We start from the raw sequence: 17,499 nt of genomic DNA on the forward strand, positions 1-17,499 counted from the left end.
TAGTTTTATGGGGCATCCATCATGGAGAGTAGGGGCAGTAACACCTTGGTCACTTCCTTAAGTCCAAGCAAAAAACTGTATAGTTGAGAGCTTGCTGGGTCCATTGAGCAGTTTATGGGTGAATTATCTGTGCCATCACTTTGGGTTCTTTTTGATTTGGATCCAAAAACAGGTTCATTTGCTTCCTATGCATTTTTTAACTGAGTAATAAATTTAAAAAGCATTTTGAAGAACACCTGCCATGTTTCATCAAGGGTCTTTGATGCCTCTTAAGAACAAACTCAATCCCAGAAAAACCTCACAAGCAAAGGAACAGCCAAGGGAATGCAACAGCCATCTGGAAAGCCTGACCAAAGCAGGAGACGTGCCCACTTGTAGTACAGTAAGTGTGAAGCCTTTTTTTTCTTACTTGGCCTAGAATGTTGATTTAATTACATTTAAATAAGAGGAAGAAAAATAGTTTAAGATGCAACATTCTCCTCATATAACTGAGGAAAAGAGGACATTTTAAGAAGCCTCTGACCGAGGCAGTGCAGAGAGGTATCCTGGTCCACCAGAGGGAAGCAAACAGAACTACTGGAAGTTAGTTGGTTGAGGCAATAGGATTCTACTAATAATTATGTTATCATTTATTGAGCAGTTCCAGGCATTGTTATACTTAATTCTCACCCCAAAAGTACCAAGTAGGCATTGAAGTTCCTATTATTTAGATGAAAAAAAAGATGAAATATATCAAATATTGACCCAAGTTTATAAAACTGATGAATGGAGGAGCTTGAGTTTGACCCCAAAGCCCGTTCTCTTCTCACAATGTCACGCTGCCTCCTTAACTTGCTTATTTTTTATTCCACACAAAGGAAATATTGTTTTGTTATTAACCATGTATTCCAGTTATTCACTCAACATTCATGTAGCCTCCTATTTGCTAGGGGTTTTAGGGGATACAACAATTCACAAGGCAAAGCCCCTCATCTCGAAGGACTTCCAGTCTGATAGAAGAAATAATTACACTACAAGGCAGATGTAAAATATGCCAAAAGAGAAGTATGTGTCTCTGCTTCCCCATTTCTCCTTCCCACAGATAATCAATAATTAATCCTACTTTGTATTTTGCTCATACCTGTCTTCCAAGAAAACCAAATGCTTTGCATATATTATCTTGTCAACACTCCCAGTAGTAGAACAGCTTCATAGTTCAGTTCCAAAAACCTATCAGCTTGTAAAACTGTGGTGCAGGCAATCTCACACTTTCTCATGTCAGGGCAGCAACACAATGTCTTGCAATTAGCATCAGTGATCTCAAGTACACAGCACCAGCCCTGGGGGTCACAAACCTAGCTTTTATTTAGATCTGCATGGGTACACAGTCCAACTTTTCCTTTATAGATTATGGACTGATAAGCCAGTCAGTGGGGCAGGAATGGGGGAAAAGAAAAAGAATGAAGTAGGTTTATTCCATCTGGCCAGCAGCAGAAGGTACACCCTAAATGGAAGTTAAGGAGCACTGGTAGCATCCAAATGCTGAGTTATAAAAAAGGCTACCACGTATGGAAGACTGACTGTGTGCCGGGCAGGGTGCTGAGTGCGTGACTTTCATCATCTCATTGACCCCCCACATCCCCCTGTTTAAGAGAGTTGCACTTACTTTTGGGAAAGCACTCTTATTACTTCTATTTCCTTACAGATGATGGAATTGGGACTCAGATTGGTTAAATAACCTGACTTAGGCCAGGTAGTTAGTCTGAAGTTAGCTGTAGTTCAGCCACAAATCTGTTCCTTTAAAGCTCAGGTCCTGATGACTATGATATACCCATTCTCAAGGTTGGGAGAATCAGGGATGCTGCATGTTGATAAAGGCTGGATGTCTGAGGAGCCTACGAGCAAGAACCAGAAAGACAGGAATTGGGAAACACCCAGGTTTAAGCAGAGGCCATGAATTGCGTAACAGTAAAAACGCTTGGTTGAAATGACAGAAGCTCAACTCAAGGTGTTTTCAACCATAGAGGGAATTTTTGTCTCAGGGAACCAAACTAAGGCAATGGTGGGAAAAGAGAGGGTCCAGTGGCCTTCATGTAGCGAAACGAAGGCCTCGGGTCTCTGTCTGTCTCTGTGTCTCTATGCTTCAACTCTGCTTCTCTCTTTTCTTTTCATTTGTTGACTCCAGCTCTCCCCATGAGGCTGAAACTGTGTTTATAAGCTGCCTCAGAATTTTATCTTTAAATATTCATGACTTGTGAGGAAAAAGAGCTGTTCCCCATAAATTTCAGCTAGAAAAATCCCAGGCAATTTCCTGATTGATCTTGCCTAGATTATTTACCCCTCTGTGACTAGGATAACACTCTGATTGGAATCTCACCCCAACCATAACAATGTCTACTTACATGCAGAAACCAGATTAGCCATCAGAATAACAGATGTGAGAAACTAACCATGTATGCAAAATACACACTAAAATCAGTTTTTTTTTATGCCCAGCAAAGCTTCCTGTTGCCAGAAGCTAATCCACACTAACCCAAGATCTACAGCATCACAGAATCACAGAATCCTTCCATCTCTCATACCTCTCCCCATTGCTCTCTCTGATCCATCCACATTTCCTTCTTTTGGCTACATCTTGTGTATACCAAGCTCATTCCTTCTTTGATTATACTATATGTTCCTCTGTTTGCAATGATTATTCCCAGTGATTTAGATCTCAACTCAAATGCTATCTCCTTATAGAAGACATCCCTGCTTACTTTTTATCGTAAAGCAATTTCTTGCTAGTTTTACCTTGTTGTAGTACTTAACACTACTGACATTTTTATTCCCCTCTTTTCTCCTCTCCTCTTATCGTCTTTTCTTTTCTGTTTCATTTCGCTAAAATATGAGTTCTGTGGGAGCAGAGCTCTTTTCTGTCTTCTTGTCCATTATAATGTGTCTGGCATACTGTGTAGGTCCTTAATACATATTTGTTGAATAAATAATCGAATGAATAAATCCCAGACTTAGAAAGGACTATAGCATTTAACTTGGAGATTTGTGCATAAGAGGTACTTCAAACACGTTTTTGAATGAATGAAAAATTGGAGAATTCAGGAAACCTATATTATTAGAATGTGCTTGGAATATTGCTGACTTCGAATGATATAACCAAGACTTCAAATCCTCACAGCCAGACTGAACAGCAAACATTCACCTTCCCTTCCATATTCTCATTAGATTGTATGAGCTGTGTGACTGACATTTTGGAAAGGCCTGGCTTCTTGCATGGCTATCATTTATTGAGCATATGTCATATGCTAGATACCATGCCAGGTACTTTACATGAATTAGCTCCAATTCTGAGAGTCAAAGCAGTAGGTAACTTCCCAGGGTCCCAAGGCTTATAAAAGGCAAGTACATCATAGTGGAAATATTTCCACAAGTGCTCTAGCAGGTCAAGGAAGAGAGTTCAGAGTCATGTGTTTGACGAGATCTAGCAATTTGTACCTGCCTACAAACCCATGTCATTTTTTTCTACGCCCACTATGTGGGTGAAGAGATGAAATTCTATTTGCAGTTGTCCCAGAGGTTTTTGTTTCTTAGTACTGAGGTTTAAAAGTATGGTCCTCAGACCAGCACGTCAGTATGTCCTGAGGACATGCTGGAAATGCAAATTCTCAGGCTCCATTCTTTTTTGTTTTTTTGCTGAGGAAGATTAACCCTGAGCTAACATCTGTGCCAACCTTCCTCCACTTTGTTGTGGGTCACTGCCACAGCATGGCTGACAAGTGGTATAGGTCCAAGCCCAGGATCTGAACCTGTGAATGCAGGCCACTGAAGTGGAGCACACTGAACTTCACCACTATGCCATGGGCCAGCCCCAACAGGCTCCATTCTTGACCTACTGAATCAGAAACTCTGGGAGTAGGTCCAGCAAGCCCTTCAGGTGATTCTGATTTACTAATGTTTGAGAATCACTGCTTTAGAGCATCTTTTGGGAAGCCAGGTAATTTCAGCTGAAGGGTACCTAGGTATCAATGGAGAATTTTAAAGCCTGATACTAGGGGATGAGAAATGCAGATAGAGTAATCAATTGTCCTGGTTTCCAGGACTGAAGGGGTTCTCAGCATGTGGCATTTTTATTTTTAAAACCAGGACAGTCCTGGGCAAACCAGGAAGAGTTGGCTACTGTATTAGTTTTTGTTGCTGCCGTAACCAATTACCACAAACTTAGAGTTTAAGATGACACACTTATTATCTTTGCAGTTCTGCAGATCAAAATTCCAACATGGGTCTCACTGGGCTAAAATCAAAGTGTTAGCAGGGCTGTGTTTCTTTCCGGGGATGTGAAAAGAATCCACTTCATTGATTTTTCCAGTTTCTAGAGGCCCTCTTCCTCTGTCCTCACAGCCGGAAATGTGTTTCTGTGACCATTCTTCTATGGTCACATCTCCCTCTGACTGTAGACAGAAAAGGTTCTCTGATTTTAAGGACCCATGTGATTAGATAGGGTCCACCTGGATAATCCAATATTCTCTTTCCTTCTCAAGATCCTTAATTTACTCATGTTCGCAAAGTCCCTTTGCCGTGTAAGGTAACATATTCACAGGTTCCAGGCATTAGGAGGCAGACCTCTTTGGAGAGCCATTATTCTGCCCACAACAGTTACCAGAGCTGGAAGCCTGGGATGCAGAGTTTTCTGTGGTAAAACCAGTAAAGTGTTGGGCAGAACCAGAACAAGTGGGTCCCTTAATTGGAATGAGTGCAGAGAAAAGCCACATTGCTGTGGTGGTGGCCACGTTGCACAGTGGTGAAAGAGACTCTGAAATCAAGCTCTGGAGATAGGCAAGTCAACAGGAGGCAGAGATGTTTTCCTGAGTTGTCTACTCTGTGATTTTGTGTAATCTGATTTAAACTTTCTCTTTCTTATTCTTGTGACACGATCTCCCATATGTAGAATTTTTTCTTGTTCAATATAACCATACTAATTTATTATTAGTCACTAACCATGGGTAATTCACTATTGCTTATAAAATGCTACATTAACTATTGCTACCATTTAGTTATCAGGTTTTGATGGTAGCAAAAACAAATCACGACTTTAATTGTCTGAATCTGGCTCTGTGTGTGTGATCAGCATGTGATCAGGGCCTTGCTGAGTCCTAAAGAGAACTAACTGGTGAAGCACATTCACAGGGATGCAGGCTATAGTAGTAGCTCTTGCAGGGAAGTAATGTTCCGTGGGTATTTTATTATATAGTAAGGATTTATATGTCCTGTGTAAATATCTGACTGTCTCTAGTGCTACCATCTTTTCAGATAAAATGCCCCTAAACAAAGTGCCTTCCAAAATAGCTGGAAATAGACATACAGATAAAGTATTGATTACGCTGCTGAAGTTTTGTGAATTTAATATAAACATGGATAGATGGATAGATGAAGCCAGAGTGTCCCTCTTCTTCATGTTGACCAGGAGGCTGGGAAGGGAAGTGGAGTGAGGGCTTTGCCCACGTGAAATCATAGGTGTTATTCTCCTTCACATTATGACACACATGTAAAGGAAAGAAATCCATCCCTTATTAACAATCTGACCTAAGGGACATTTCTTATCTTTCTGAGTTTTATTTTTCTCATCTTTAGATAAAGGATAATAATACCTTACATTTGTTGTGAAAATTAAATAATAACCTACATTAAACATTAAGTGTATGGTACAGAGTTGGCACAAATAAATGGCAATTATTAACATTATTGGTTCACTTTTCAAAGATATCTCCAATAATAATTGAGGGTTTTTCAAAATGCTTTAGCATGGTAGTAGCTATTTTCACTCCTTGAAAGGCTATTCATTCAGCATGCTTTCTATTCTGTGTCAAGTTGAAACTGAGGGTATAAAAATTAATAAATGAATAATCCCCATCTTCCAGGAACTGACAGCCTTCCTGGAGAGATGACGCTTTCTTGAACTGGAGGAATCAATTAGTGACATATGCAAGAGAAGAGAGCATGCCACACTTTGGGAGCAGCACGAGTTGAACCAAAGCACAGAGGTGAGATGCAGCCTGGTCTGTGTTGGGAATTACGTGTAATTTGATATTGCTGCAATATAAGTCTATTAGGAAGGAGGCAGTCAGAGTTGAGGCTGAAGATACCAGCTGAAGCATGAAAGACCTCCTGTATGGTGGCAGGCAACTTGAATGTTATCTGTGCGTGATAGGGATTCATTGATGGTTTAAGTAGGGAGTGATGTGATCAAATTGAGATTTAAAAAATATCACTCCAGCCACCCTGTGAAGAGTGGATTGAAGGGAAGTAAAGGTGAAAGGGAGCTTGGGGAGATAGTTAGGAAGCTCTATCAGTTATGGCATCTCCATTAAAAAGAAACCAGCTAAGGCATCTCGTGAGACTTCAGTTAATCTACTACTTACAGAGTGAGTATGAGCAGGGTGAAGGGAACCACCAAGACTGCTAAAGCACCCCAGAACTAGCAACAGTGGGGACTGTTACAATCACAGACGTGAAGAGTTAAGGGAAGGAAATAGTGAGAGCTGGAGCCATGGAGAAAGAGCACCCATAGGAGTTGTAGCCTTTCTTAGGTTAGATTTTCCAGAAATGGATCCTGAGGGAGGATTCACGTGCAAATCATTTATTCAGGAAAGGCTTCCCAGAGGAACTGGTAAGGAAGTGGAGGAAGAAGCCATGCATGGGTACCATTTCATCAGGGTCTGATGGAAGGAATGTGCTGTGCAATGAGTTAGGAATGCAGAGGAGTCAAGGGGCCTAGTGTCAGGTCCTCTGCCACTTTAGTCACTCAAACTCCCTCCTTTTTAGTTTGATCATCTGCAAAATGGGGAAAGTGCATCCTTATAGAACCATTGGGGGAATCAAATTTGGAAGGATAAGGGTTTTATAAGAAAGTATGCCAATGTAAGGTGCTATGATGTAGGAAAGTCGCAAATTTTTTAACCTGACTGGTGTGGAGAATATGAGTTCAGAACGGGGCCCACGCGTGAAGGTTGGTCTTAGGTCTTCTGGATCCCATCTTTGTGCTCTAGACCTGATGTCAGGTAGTCTTTGAATTAGTTCCTGCACACTAATGGCTATCTGTTATGGTGAACAGAAAACATTCTACTGAATGAATTTTTAATTTTTTATGATGGTAGGAAAATTTGGAGAAATTTAAATTTTTTTCATCTTTTAAATTGGATACAGCACCTAAAAGATGGTGTGTAGGTACAAATTACTATGGTTATTATATTTTAAAAAAGCAAACATATGTGATATTGAGTCATTATCACAGTACGGGCTCTGCTGACCAACTACAATATTGTTATCTATTGTTATTGGAAACCTGACAGTATAACAAATGAATAGAATCACAGCCCACTGAGATGATGTCAAAACCTAACTACTTAATTATTGCCACTTTATATTTCCCTAAACTTTTCTATTAAACATCTGTGTTATAGAGGAGTTTCTTACTAAATGATAACGTCCATGACACTGTGAGACAGTTTGGTAAACTTTTTGATGTGGAAGATTCTCTCATTATCTGTGGATGTTGAGGAGATAGAGTAGCAAGGAAGGTGTGGGAGCATCTGATTCCATTATGATCGACACACAAGTTACTTCCTCCAGTGGCAGCAGGAAATACCGGTAACCTTGGCAACACTGGTGGCCCTTCCCTTCCTTTCTTAATTGAAATAGCTGTTGCTAGGATACACCCTAAAGCAAAAAGGAGGGAAAAGAGGGGGTGCAAGAGAATGAGAAAAATGAGAATGGGAGGAGGAGAGAAGATGAAAGAGGAGAGAAAATAAGAAAGGAGAGAATGAGAGTGAGAAAGGAAGATACAATGAAAATATCAGATGGTATTTGAAGGGCTGATTTCTGGACATGAAAGAGACTGTTGAATTACTGCCAAAATTAGAAAGCATGGGGTGGGGGTAAAAGTAGAGTGTTAGTTCCTGACTTACTGAAAATCAATAATTCATACTTCATTTTGACTTTGAGTTTTCTCAGGCAAGCTGCTTATCCTTAATGTGGGTGTTTTCATATTGCCTCAGAAGGGAAAGGTTTGTTAGCTCACTTTCCCTTACCCACCCCCCATCAGAATTCTTTCTCCTGATGCCTCTCTTTTCCACTGGCCTGAAAATGAAATGTCTGCAGAGAATAGCATATATTAAAATGCAGTGAATGCTCCTCTGTCAGGAGGGCACAGGCGAAGTTTCTCTGATGTCTAGAGGAAGCCATGACCCCATCATCCATGCTTCTGCCCTCACAGTCTCCTTTCCATCCATGCATATGCTTGGATATTGGGTGAAAACAAACAGTTTCAGCAGCTGACAACTTCTGAGTTCAGGGGAAAGGTTGTGGTTGCTCTGGGTGATTGCAACTTTTTGTAGCAGGGGAAGCACATCATGCAAAACTTACAAATGAGGAGAACTGGCAGCCCTGCTGAATGGTTCCTCTCCACTGTGGTGTGGAAAAGAGTCATCCTGGGCACATCCTCCATTTCCAGAAAATTACCCAAGATAGAACCATAGAGTAATTAAGTGGCTTTGAAATCTTGGGCATTTTGCTACAATTGAAGGGATTTTGTGTGCTTTGTTCACCACGGTATCTTTAGCACCTAGAAGAGTGCCAGGAATGGTGACAGCTGAATAAGTGCTGATGAATGAAGGAAAAGAATCACTTCAACTTTCTGGGCCACAGCATCTCACTGTTTCCCATCTTAGTTTAGGGTGTGCCTAGCCCTGACCTCTAAAGGTGAAGTAGCCAGGCTTCGGCTCATTATCAGAGTACCTCCCCTCTGACCATGGTGATTGATTCAAGGATGGGTCTATGACTGAGTTAAAGTTGATGAGATAGAGTAAGAATTTTTCTTAGGATTCCTAGCAAGAAATTTTCACTGTTTTCCCATTGGATGTGAATGAGAGGGGATGTAGTGTCGGCTTCTGCTACAGCTATTTGTGAACATGGTGGCCTGAGACAAGAGCTAATCCTAAGAAAGCAGAGCCAAGAAGTGAGAACTCTGACTTTCTGCTGCTGGGACTATCTCTAAGGTCTCCCAAAGCTCCAAACCCTTGAAAGGTCACAGGGGTCATCATCACCTGTTCTCCAATCTGCACTGGAGCCACAGGTGCACAGAGATGCTGAGATGCCCTTTTCCTAACACAGTGTCTCACTTTTCTACCTGGGCACTGAATCAACATTGCTTACATCTTTCTGCTTTACCAAATTTCTAAGAAAAAGCCTGTTTGCTTCTTCTGGTAACTTCCTTCCATATAGAGTTGGTCTCTAGTGATTTGACTGAGAAACTGTCTTCTCTCTTTTACGTCATTATTCCCACTCCATAGCTTCTCCTGAATTCTTTAGATTTTCTCACAAATTTCCTTCTTAAAAATGTCTCCCATTAATGCAAATCAATAAGACAGACACCAAGAAGATTCCCCTCACCAGCTTATTGTAGTCCTTCAGATATACCTGAGTTTCAGGTACAGGGCAACAAGGACCCACTACTACAAGTAAACTAAAAATAAAAAATTATAAAGGACTCATTCATTGCCAACATTCTATGGCTTTGACTCTAACATATAATTTATATATCATTCTAAAATTCATAACAATATTTTTTTATGTCTCTGTTATCTGCCAGGCAATAATGTAAACGGTAGTTACTGCCTTCAAGGAATTTACAATCTGGTGGGTGTGGGAAGTAAATAAATCACAAACAAGCAAGAATTCAGGTCATGATATGTGCTACACAGAGACAAAACAGGGTGATCTGACAGAGCTTATCTGGGATGCCTGAGGTCCACCTTAGCTAGGGTGACCAGGAGTCCTCTTGGAGGAAGTGACAACTGAACCAAGATCTAAATGCTGAGAAGGAGCCGATCATGTGAGGGAACAGGTAGAGGTTATTCTAGACAGAAAACAAAGGTTGAAAACCCTAAAGTGAGAATGAGCTTAGAGTTTTGAAGAAAAATTTTTTAGAAGGACTAATATGCCTGAAACAAGGGAAGATGAGGAATATAAGAAGCACAAAATCACAGTCTAGAATACCATGAGAGGAGCTTGGATGCTTGTTCCGAGCAAGGGAAGTCATTATCTTATTTTAAAATAATTACTCTGATGCTGTGCAGAGTACAAGCATGCAAGCCAAGTGACCAAGGAAGAGATATTGCAGCAGTAGAGTTGAGGGATGCTGGCAGCTTGAATTAGGGAGAGGCAGTGTAGTTGGAGGGACTGGATATGGGCGATGATGAAAGGAGGAAGAATCAAAGATAACGACTAGGTCTGGGTCTTGAGCAACCGGGTAAATGGGGATATCATGCTGAGGGAAGACGTAGAAATATATTATTTGGGGAAAGCAAAAGTTTCATTTGGATATGTTAGATTTAAGTAGCATGTTGAATACCTTAGGTTGTAATACAGGAGAGGGTTAGAACTGGATGTAAGTTTTGGATTAATTGGGCTATTGATGGTATTTTAATTATAGGACTGCATGAGATCATGTGGAGAGAACGTAGATCCAGATGTGCAGAGGGCCAAAGAATTACCACATTTAGAGGAGGGCAAGCATACAGAGGAGGAGATGCCAGGAAATAAGAATCTGATAAATAAAAGCCATAGAGTTGGAGGAAAATAAGAGAGTGTGGTATCAAACATTCAGAGAAGGGAATAGTAAACTGTATTGAATGTTGCTGAGAGGGCAAGTTAGATGTGTTCAGAGATGTAGCTATTGGATTTCCTGGCACTGACAACCTTAGCACGAGGGGTTTCAAAGCACTTGTAGGCTGCAAATTAGGCTGGACTGAGCTGAAGACTACATGGGTAGCAATAAGGAGAGACAGCAAGCAACGACAATTCTTTCCAGAAGTTTGGCTGTAGGACAGAGAAAAGAAGTGGTGTAGTATTTGCAAGGGGATTTGGATTCAAGAGAAGGTTTCCTCCACTTTCAAAGGTTGATGATCCTAGAGCATTTGGGAACATGAAGTGGAATGATTTAGCGTGAGCCTTCCAAATTCGAGGGTTTTGTTGCACAAAGACAGGTAGGTACTCTCTGAGAACCTCTTTAGGGCCGGAAGATCGCAGTCTCAACAGCATACCCCAGTAGATATTGATATTTTGGGTTGTTATTGCCTAATTCTTATAACTCTGGGTTGTTAAGAGGTTGACTCTGAATCAGGCTTTCCTTATCAAACCACTGGTGCAATATTAGTTTTAGTCATCCAATTAAAATCAAAAAGACAGAAATTAAATTTAGCCTAATATTATCTTAACAGAAACATAAATCAAATCGAAAAATAAAAATAATGACAGACACAAACAATTCCTGTTGAAACAATCCTGTTTCTTTCATCCTTCCATTTCTCATTATTTTGAGATAAAAATAGTTTATCCTTTTTGTTAAGGGATGTGGCAATTCCAGGTACTTTTGGGAAATGAGGAAAGTGGTCTGGGGCTGAGACCTGATGGTATACCTATTAATAGGGTACAAACTAAGTTTTAGTCTTTTTTTGAAGATAAAAAAAATAAAACCTCCTACTCAAAAAGTTCCCAGAAATCTCTGCCTTCTAGGATAGAAATGGGAATTAACTTTGAGGGAAACTATCCTTTGTTCTGGAAAGAGCTATCCTCTTTAGATGCCTAGATTAGAAGAAACCCTCCAGGGAGAAGAAGTGTCTATACTTGCAGTGCTGTTATGATCCTACTTTCTTATTTGGATTGGTCAATAAACATGTATTTATTTTCTCTAGATACCTCTGAGTATTGGGTTAAGGATGAGATGCACGCTGACCATGTCAAGTAGTGTTTTTCATAGTATGACCCTTGGACCGCTCACATCAGCATCACTAGGGAGTTGGTTAAAAACACTCCTGGACCCCACTCCAGACCTGCGGGATTAGAATCTTTGGAGATGGGCCAAAAATATGAATATTCAACAAATTTTCCAGATGATTCTTCTCAGTGTTATGCTCCTAAATGTTTAACTCCTGGCTCTTGGGGAAGGGGGCAGAGGGAGAAGCCTTGATTTATATCATTTACCAGTTTCTCCTCCTCCACTCCAAATGGAAAAGTTAGAAGAATTAAAAACCCCTGGTGACAATGAAGGGGAGTTTGGTGACTATTTTCTTTTTCTTTTTTGTCAAGGACTATTGTCACTTCGCTATAGTTCAAGCTTGCAGCTGATATTTATATTTAGCAAGCTCTGCTTTCACCTTGCCTTCTCTCTTCTCAGAAAACAGATAAATCTTTCTGTTTGATAGCTGCTGGCCGTCACACCTCTCCTTCTTCCCCTTCTTCCTCCGGTCAAACCATCTCTTTTCAGTGTGTTTGTCCCATCCTCCCGCAGCGCTAGGTGCATGCCTACTCCTTTCCATCTATGTTAGATTTGTAGCTTTGTTTTTCGTTTTTTTAAAGATTGGCACCTGAGCTAACATCTGTTGCCAATCTTCCTTTTTTTGTTTCTTCATCACTCCAAAGCCCCCCAGTACATAGTTGTATATTCTAGTTGTGAGTGCCTCTGGTTGTGCGATGTGGGACGCTGCCTCAGCATGGCCTGATGAGCGGTGCCATGTCAGCGCCCAGGATCTCTACCGGTGAAACCCTGGGCCGCCGAAGTGGAGCCTGCAAGCTTAACCACTTGGCCACGGGGCCGGCCCCAGTAGCTTTGTTTCAAACATGACTAACAAAGGTGGGATTTCCAGGTCTGCTTCTCTACCATCCCTTCCTGAAGTGATACTTACATTAGAAGTAGGGAAGAGAAGACTTAAAGAAATGGTCAGGCCCGGGAGACAGGGCTGCTGCCTTATACTGGAAGCTTGTTAGCTCCCGTCTCTTCACTCCAGACAGAAGTCACTGAACATTCTCCACCCCCACCACAGAGTCAGACGCATTGCCTCCTTCAACCTGAGGCTGACCTCAGAGCTGAAGTGCAATCCTGTCACCCACCTCATCACCCTGTCACCTGATAATGCATCCCTGTCATATCCTTCTCAATAAACCTTATAATGTCTGCTCTTCTCAACACCTGGGGCCTAACCGCTGTGCAATGATTTCAGAAGGATGGCCCTGAAGTTCTTTTCCTTTGTTACAGGATTAACGTTATACATCAGTGTCCTTTTCTGTTCCCAGTAGGTTATGAGTCTGGTGGTTACAGAGCTCAGTGGCATGAGGAGTTTAAGGATCTGAATTGTTTATCCTGACTCATCCTGCTGTGGGACTTCAAAGAGCTTAACAGTTCAGCTTTCAATTTTCCCAGCTATGAAAGACAAATAGCAACATAATAAAAGTTCCCTCCCACTACACACACATTTAGTTCATAGGTATTTTTAAAGGATAAGTAGGGATAGAAGTTTTGTCAGTTCAGGATTAATCCTTTTGTTGACTTGAGAACAAAGTTGGAAATAGTTTACCATGTCATGCAAAGGTTGAACCTTTTCAGAGAGCTTTGTTTAAGTGTTTTGTATGAATCACTCATTCATTTGTATGAATCACTCATTCTTCTTAACAACGCTGTGAGTGTTTTACAGATGAGAAACCCAAGGTTCAGAGGACTTAAGGTAATATGGATGGAGCTAGAATGCAAACTCACATGAACCGGCATCCCCTAGCTACTCTTAACTCTAGTCTCAGACAGAAGATATCAAGATCTATATCAATGTCTTCTCTTGAACTCCAGATATTATGTCTAAGTACTTCTTGGGCCTTGCTACCCTTTGGAGGTTGCCATTGTAAGGCAAAGGTTCTTTCTGATCTGGTACTGCTTACCCACCTGGCCTTATCATATACCTCTCTCCCTCTCATACTCTACACTTGAGCCCTACTGAACTACTTGCAGTCTGGCAAAAACACATGTGTGATAGATCCTCTGGTACCCCACATGTCTTTCCTTTGGGATCAAGGTATACATTTCCACAACTGCCAGAAGTACTGGCTGTTGTCTATTTATAGCTGAGAATTTCTGAAGGAATTTCTTTCCAACAAAAGGAGATGCCATGCACAAATTTACACCCCACTCCAGAAGCAGCCTGCATCCCATGACTGGCCAGTGCAGGGGTATAAAGACCAGTCCTCAAAAGGGAACAATTCTGGAGGCCATTTCGACTCAGAACTTCCCCCATAGGATAAGCTGAGTCCTCTGCTGGAACTTCATTGCTGTTGTACCTCTCTCTGCCTAATCCTGCCCCCCTCACCCCTTCACAAGTGTTTTTCTTCCTAAGAGCCCTTCCCATAAATCTGCATTCGAATCTCTGCTTCACAGTCTGTTTCCTGGGAAGCCTGACCTAACACAGTTGGTACCGGAGTTGTCCTAGCAGTTTTAAAATGGGATTTTGGAGCTATATTACCCTTTGACTGGCTGGCGGTGAGGACCCTGTTAGTAGTGGTAGGTGGAATTTTGATAAATCCTGGAATGCTGTAGCAAGGCATACGTTATGTCTTTCATCAGTGGTAAGGTGGGATGGAAAGTGAAAGTGAATGTGCTGGCAGGTGCACTGTCTCAGGCAATTGAGAGGTTCTTGGAAAGTAGTAACTATAAAGACCATGTACTCAGATGGCTCTGGCTGGGTTCTATTGAGGCTTTAGCAAAATGCAATGAAGGACTGAGAGTGATGAATCTCAAATTTAGGACAAAGTGAGAAAGCCAGAGGGCCTGCGGGCAGAAAGGCTGAGGATCCAACCCAGAATGTGATTTTAAGTATAGCAGAGTTCCATAAAAGATGGATTTGTCAACCTGGCAAATCTGCTTCACCAAGGTCAGGGCCTTAATTGAAAAGGAGTTGGTCTCTGAGCCTTGAGATGAAGTCATCTGGGATGATGCCCTTGAAAACCTGGAATCCTCAGTTTCCTCTGAATTCACAGAAGTGCTCTATTTCCTCCTGCTAAAAGATATCACTTCCTTTTGCTTGCAAAATTGCAAGATAACATACACTTCCACACCTCTCTTCCCCTTTTCCGCACACCTGTCTCCACTTTCCCTCTTGGCCTCTAGACCAATAACTAGAGTCAAGTCACAACATAACTGGTTGGGGAAGTGTTTGGTCTGTCTACTAGGGGGAGAAAGGAGCTATACACTCAAAGAGCCACAGGACCTGGACAACAAGTATCAACAGGACCAGGAGAGAATATATGGGACTTGATTGTGAGATCCAGGATCAAGGTTGGGGTGGGGAGAAACTGAGGACAAAACATAAATTTAGACAAGGAGGAATTTTTTACTTTTTCCTTTTAAAAAACAAAATATCTTACTGAGGTGACATTGGTGTATAACAACAGTGTGTAAATTTCAGATGTACGTGATTACATTTCAGCTTCCAAATAGACTGCATTGTGTTCACCACCAAAAGTCTAGTTTCCATCAGTTACCATACATATGTGCCCCTTTACCTCTTTTGCCCTCCTCCCTCTCCTTTTCACTCTGGTAACCACCAATCTATTGTCCTTATCTCTGTGTCTATTTGTTTATCAGGAAGAATTTATTTGTAAGAGAACATTCTCCATTGATGCAGGATTTAATACGCTATCAAGGGCCCAGGAAATAGTGCTAACATGCTTCTGGAACAGCTCTTAGAAGCTTAGAAGAAGCAATGGCCCACACTAACTAAAAATACTAGAACTTCCATGGTACGTGGTAAAAGAAGAGATCAAATTGTTCAGAGAAGTGGGCATGCTAGGGTGGACGTACTATGTAAAGCAGAAAATTCATCTGCTAACCATGTTTCTCTTAAGGGTCCATAGGATACTCCCTTTACGGGAGGGATAAAGAATGCACTGACCAGAGGGGCAACAGCATAAATGAGATGCTCAGTGGTGGCTGTCCTATGTAGGCTAGGGCTGACAAGTGGAAGATGCTGTTTTAGAATTGGGAACCCTGATGGCAATGAAGAGGATGCCAAAATAATAGAGACCAGGTAATGTCATATAACTATAAAAAGCAAGGTGGTCACAGTAATCATAATAAATGGCCAGTGTGAGTGATAGCCAAGCAGGCCTGACACACACAGGGCCAAGGAGATGGTTAGGAGAACACAGTGTACCCACAGGCAATCAACAAGGGTATGCTCGATGTGTACAATTAAAGGAGTCAAAGATGGATAATCAGGAAGTTGAGGGAAATTACGCCAATAAAAAGTTGAAATCCCTCGTCCAGTTTCTGTAACCTGAGCCAGTTCTCAACCCAATTCCTCTGCCTGAAGTAGAAGTCAGGTCTCCCGGAGAAAGAGACCCATAACCCTATGTTGAGCAGATATGATAACATTCCCTCAGTACTTCCTCAAGGTATCTGTGACTATTTGAATAATTATGCCCTGTGAAAAATAGGACTGTCCAGTCATTTTAAGTAGTCTTGTACACAGGGTCTAAGTTAACAGTGATATCCAGGGACCTGAAGCATCACTGTGGCATCAATTAGAGTGGGAGCTTACAGGGGAGGGTGATTAATAAATGTAAGCTTAGTCTAGTTCCATTTCACAGTGAGTTCACTAGGCCCACGAACTCACTAAGTAATCATTTCCCTGATCTTCAGTGTAAGGTTGGAATGGGCCTGCTTGGTCATTGGCAGAATTGATATAGTGATTCCTTGGCCTTTAGTCTGGCACATCCCTTTCCCAACCAGGCAAGATTACTATCGTATCTGTGAGCAACCTAGTGGATTCGTGGGTAACATCATATCATCCATTCAAATCACCTGTCTGGCTTCTACAAAAAAAACAGGTGGATCTTTGGAGATGATAGTGGACTTCTGAAAACTTAATCAATTAGTAACCCAAACTGCAACTACTGTGCTGGATATGGTATCTTCGCTAGCACAGGTAAACACAGCCTTAGATCAGAAGTAGTTTGTGTTCATGTGGAATGGACAGCAGTATACTATGGCCTTGCTTGGGCTATGTTAACTCTCCTGTCCTTTGTTAAAGTATGGTGCAAAGGGACCTAGACTCTTTATTCTTCAGAACATTATCAGTCCATCATATTGATGACATCATGTTACTTGGGCTGCAGGAGAAAGAAATGGCAAGTACATTGGATGCCTTGATAATACACATGCAAAGCAAAGGATGGGAGATAAATCTAATGAAAATTCAGGGCTCTGACATATATGTTTTTAGGAGTATAATGAAAATTCAGGGCTCTGACATATATGTTTTTAGGAGTATAGTCATCTGGGACATACCAGGATATCCCTTCCAAAGAAAAGGAGAGATTAATACATCTTTTATCTTCCACCCCTAAGAAAGAAGCACAATACTTTTAAGGTCTCTTTGGGTTCTGGGGTTGGCATATTTCTTACTTGGAAATACTGCTTCAACCGATTCACCAAATGACACAACATTACTATCAGCTTTGGTTAAGGCCCAGGGCAAGAAAAGGCTTTGCAGCGTGTCTGGTATATATGATCCTGCAGAACTAATGGTAAGTATGTGTCGTGGGAAAAGATGTTATTTGAAGACTGTGGTCAGTGCCAATTGACACGTTGCAAAGTGGCCTCCTAAGATTCTAGAATAAGGTCATGCCATCTGTAGTAAACAGCTA

General features: G+C 41.4%; 1 long non-coding RNA gene across 1 annotated transcript in view; it reads left to right on the forward strand.

Annotated features, from left to right (window-relative positions):
* The first annotated feature begins 253 nt into the window (after positions 1 to 253).
* LOC123286075 (uncharacterized) overlaps positions 254 to 17,499 on the forward strand; it is a 143,355-nt gene continuing 126,109 nt past the window's right edge. Inside the window, exons 1-2 of the long non-coding RNA XR_011503166.1 lie at positions 254 to 382; positions 5,892 to 6,014. This is a non-coding gene — a long non-coding RNA (uncharacterized lncRNA). The remainder of the gene's footprint in view (positions 383 to 5,891; positions 6,015 to 17,499) is intronic.

This window comes from Equus asinus, chromosome 5, assembly GCF_041296235.1.
Source record: "Equus asinus isolate D_3611 breed Donkey chromosome 5, EquAss-T2T_v2, whole genome shotgun sequence".
Classification (NCBI taxonomy): domain Eukaryota; kingdom Metazoa; phylum Chordata; class Mammalia; order Perissodactyla; family Equidae; genus Equus; species Equus asinus.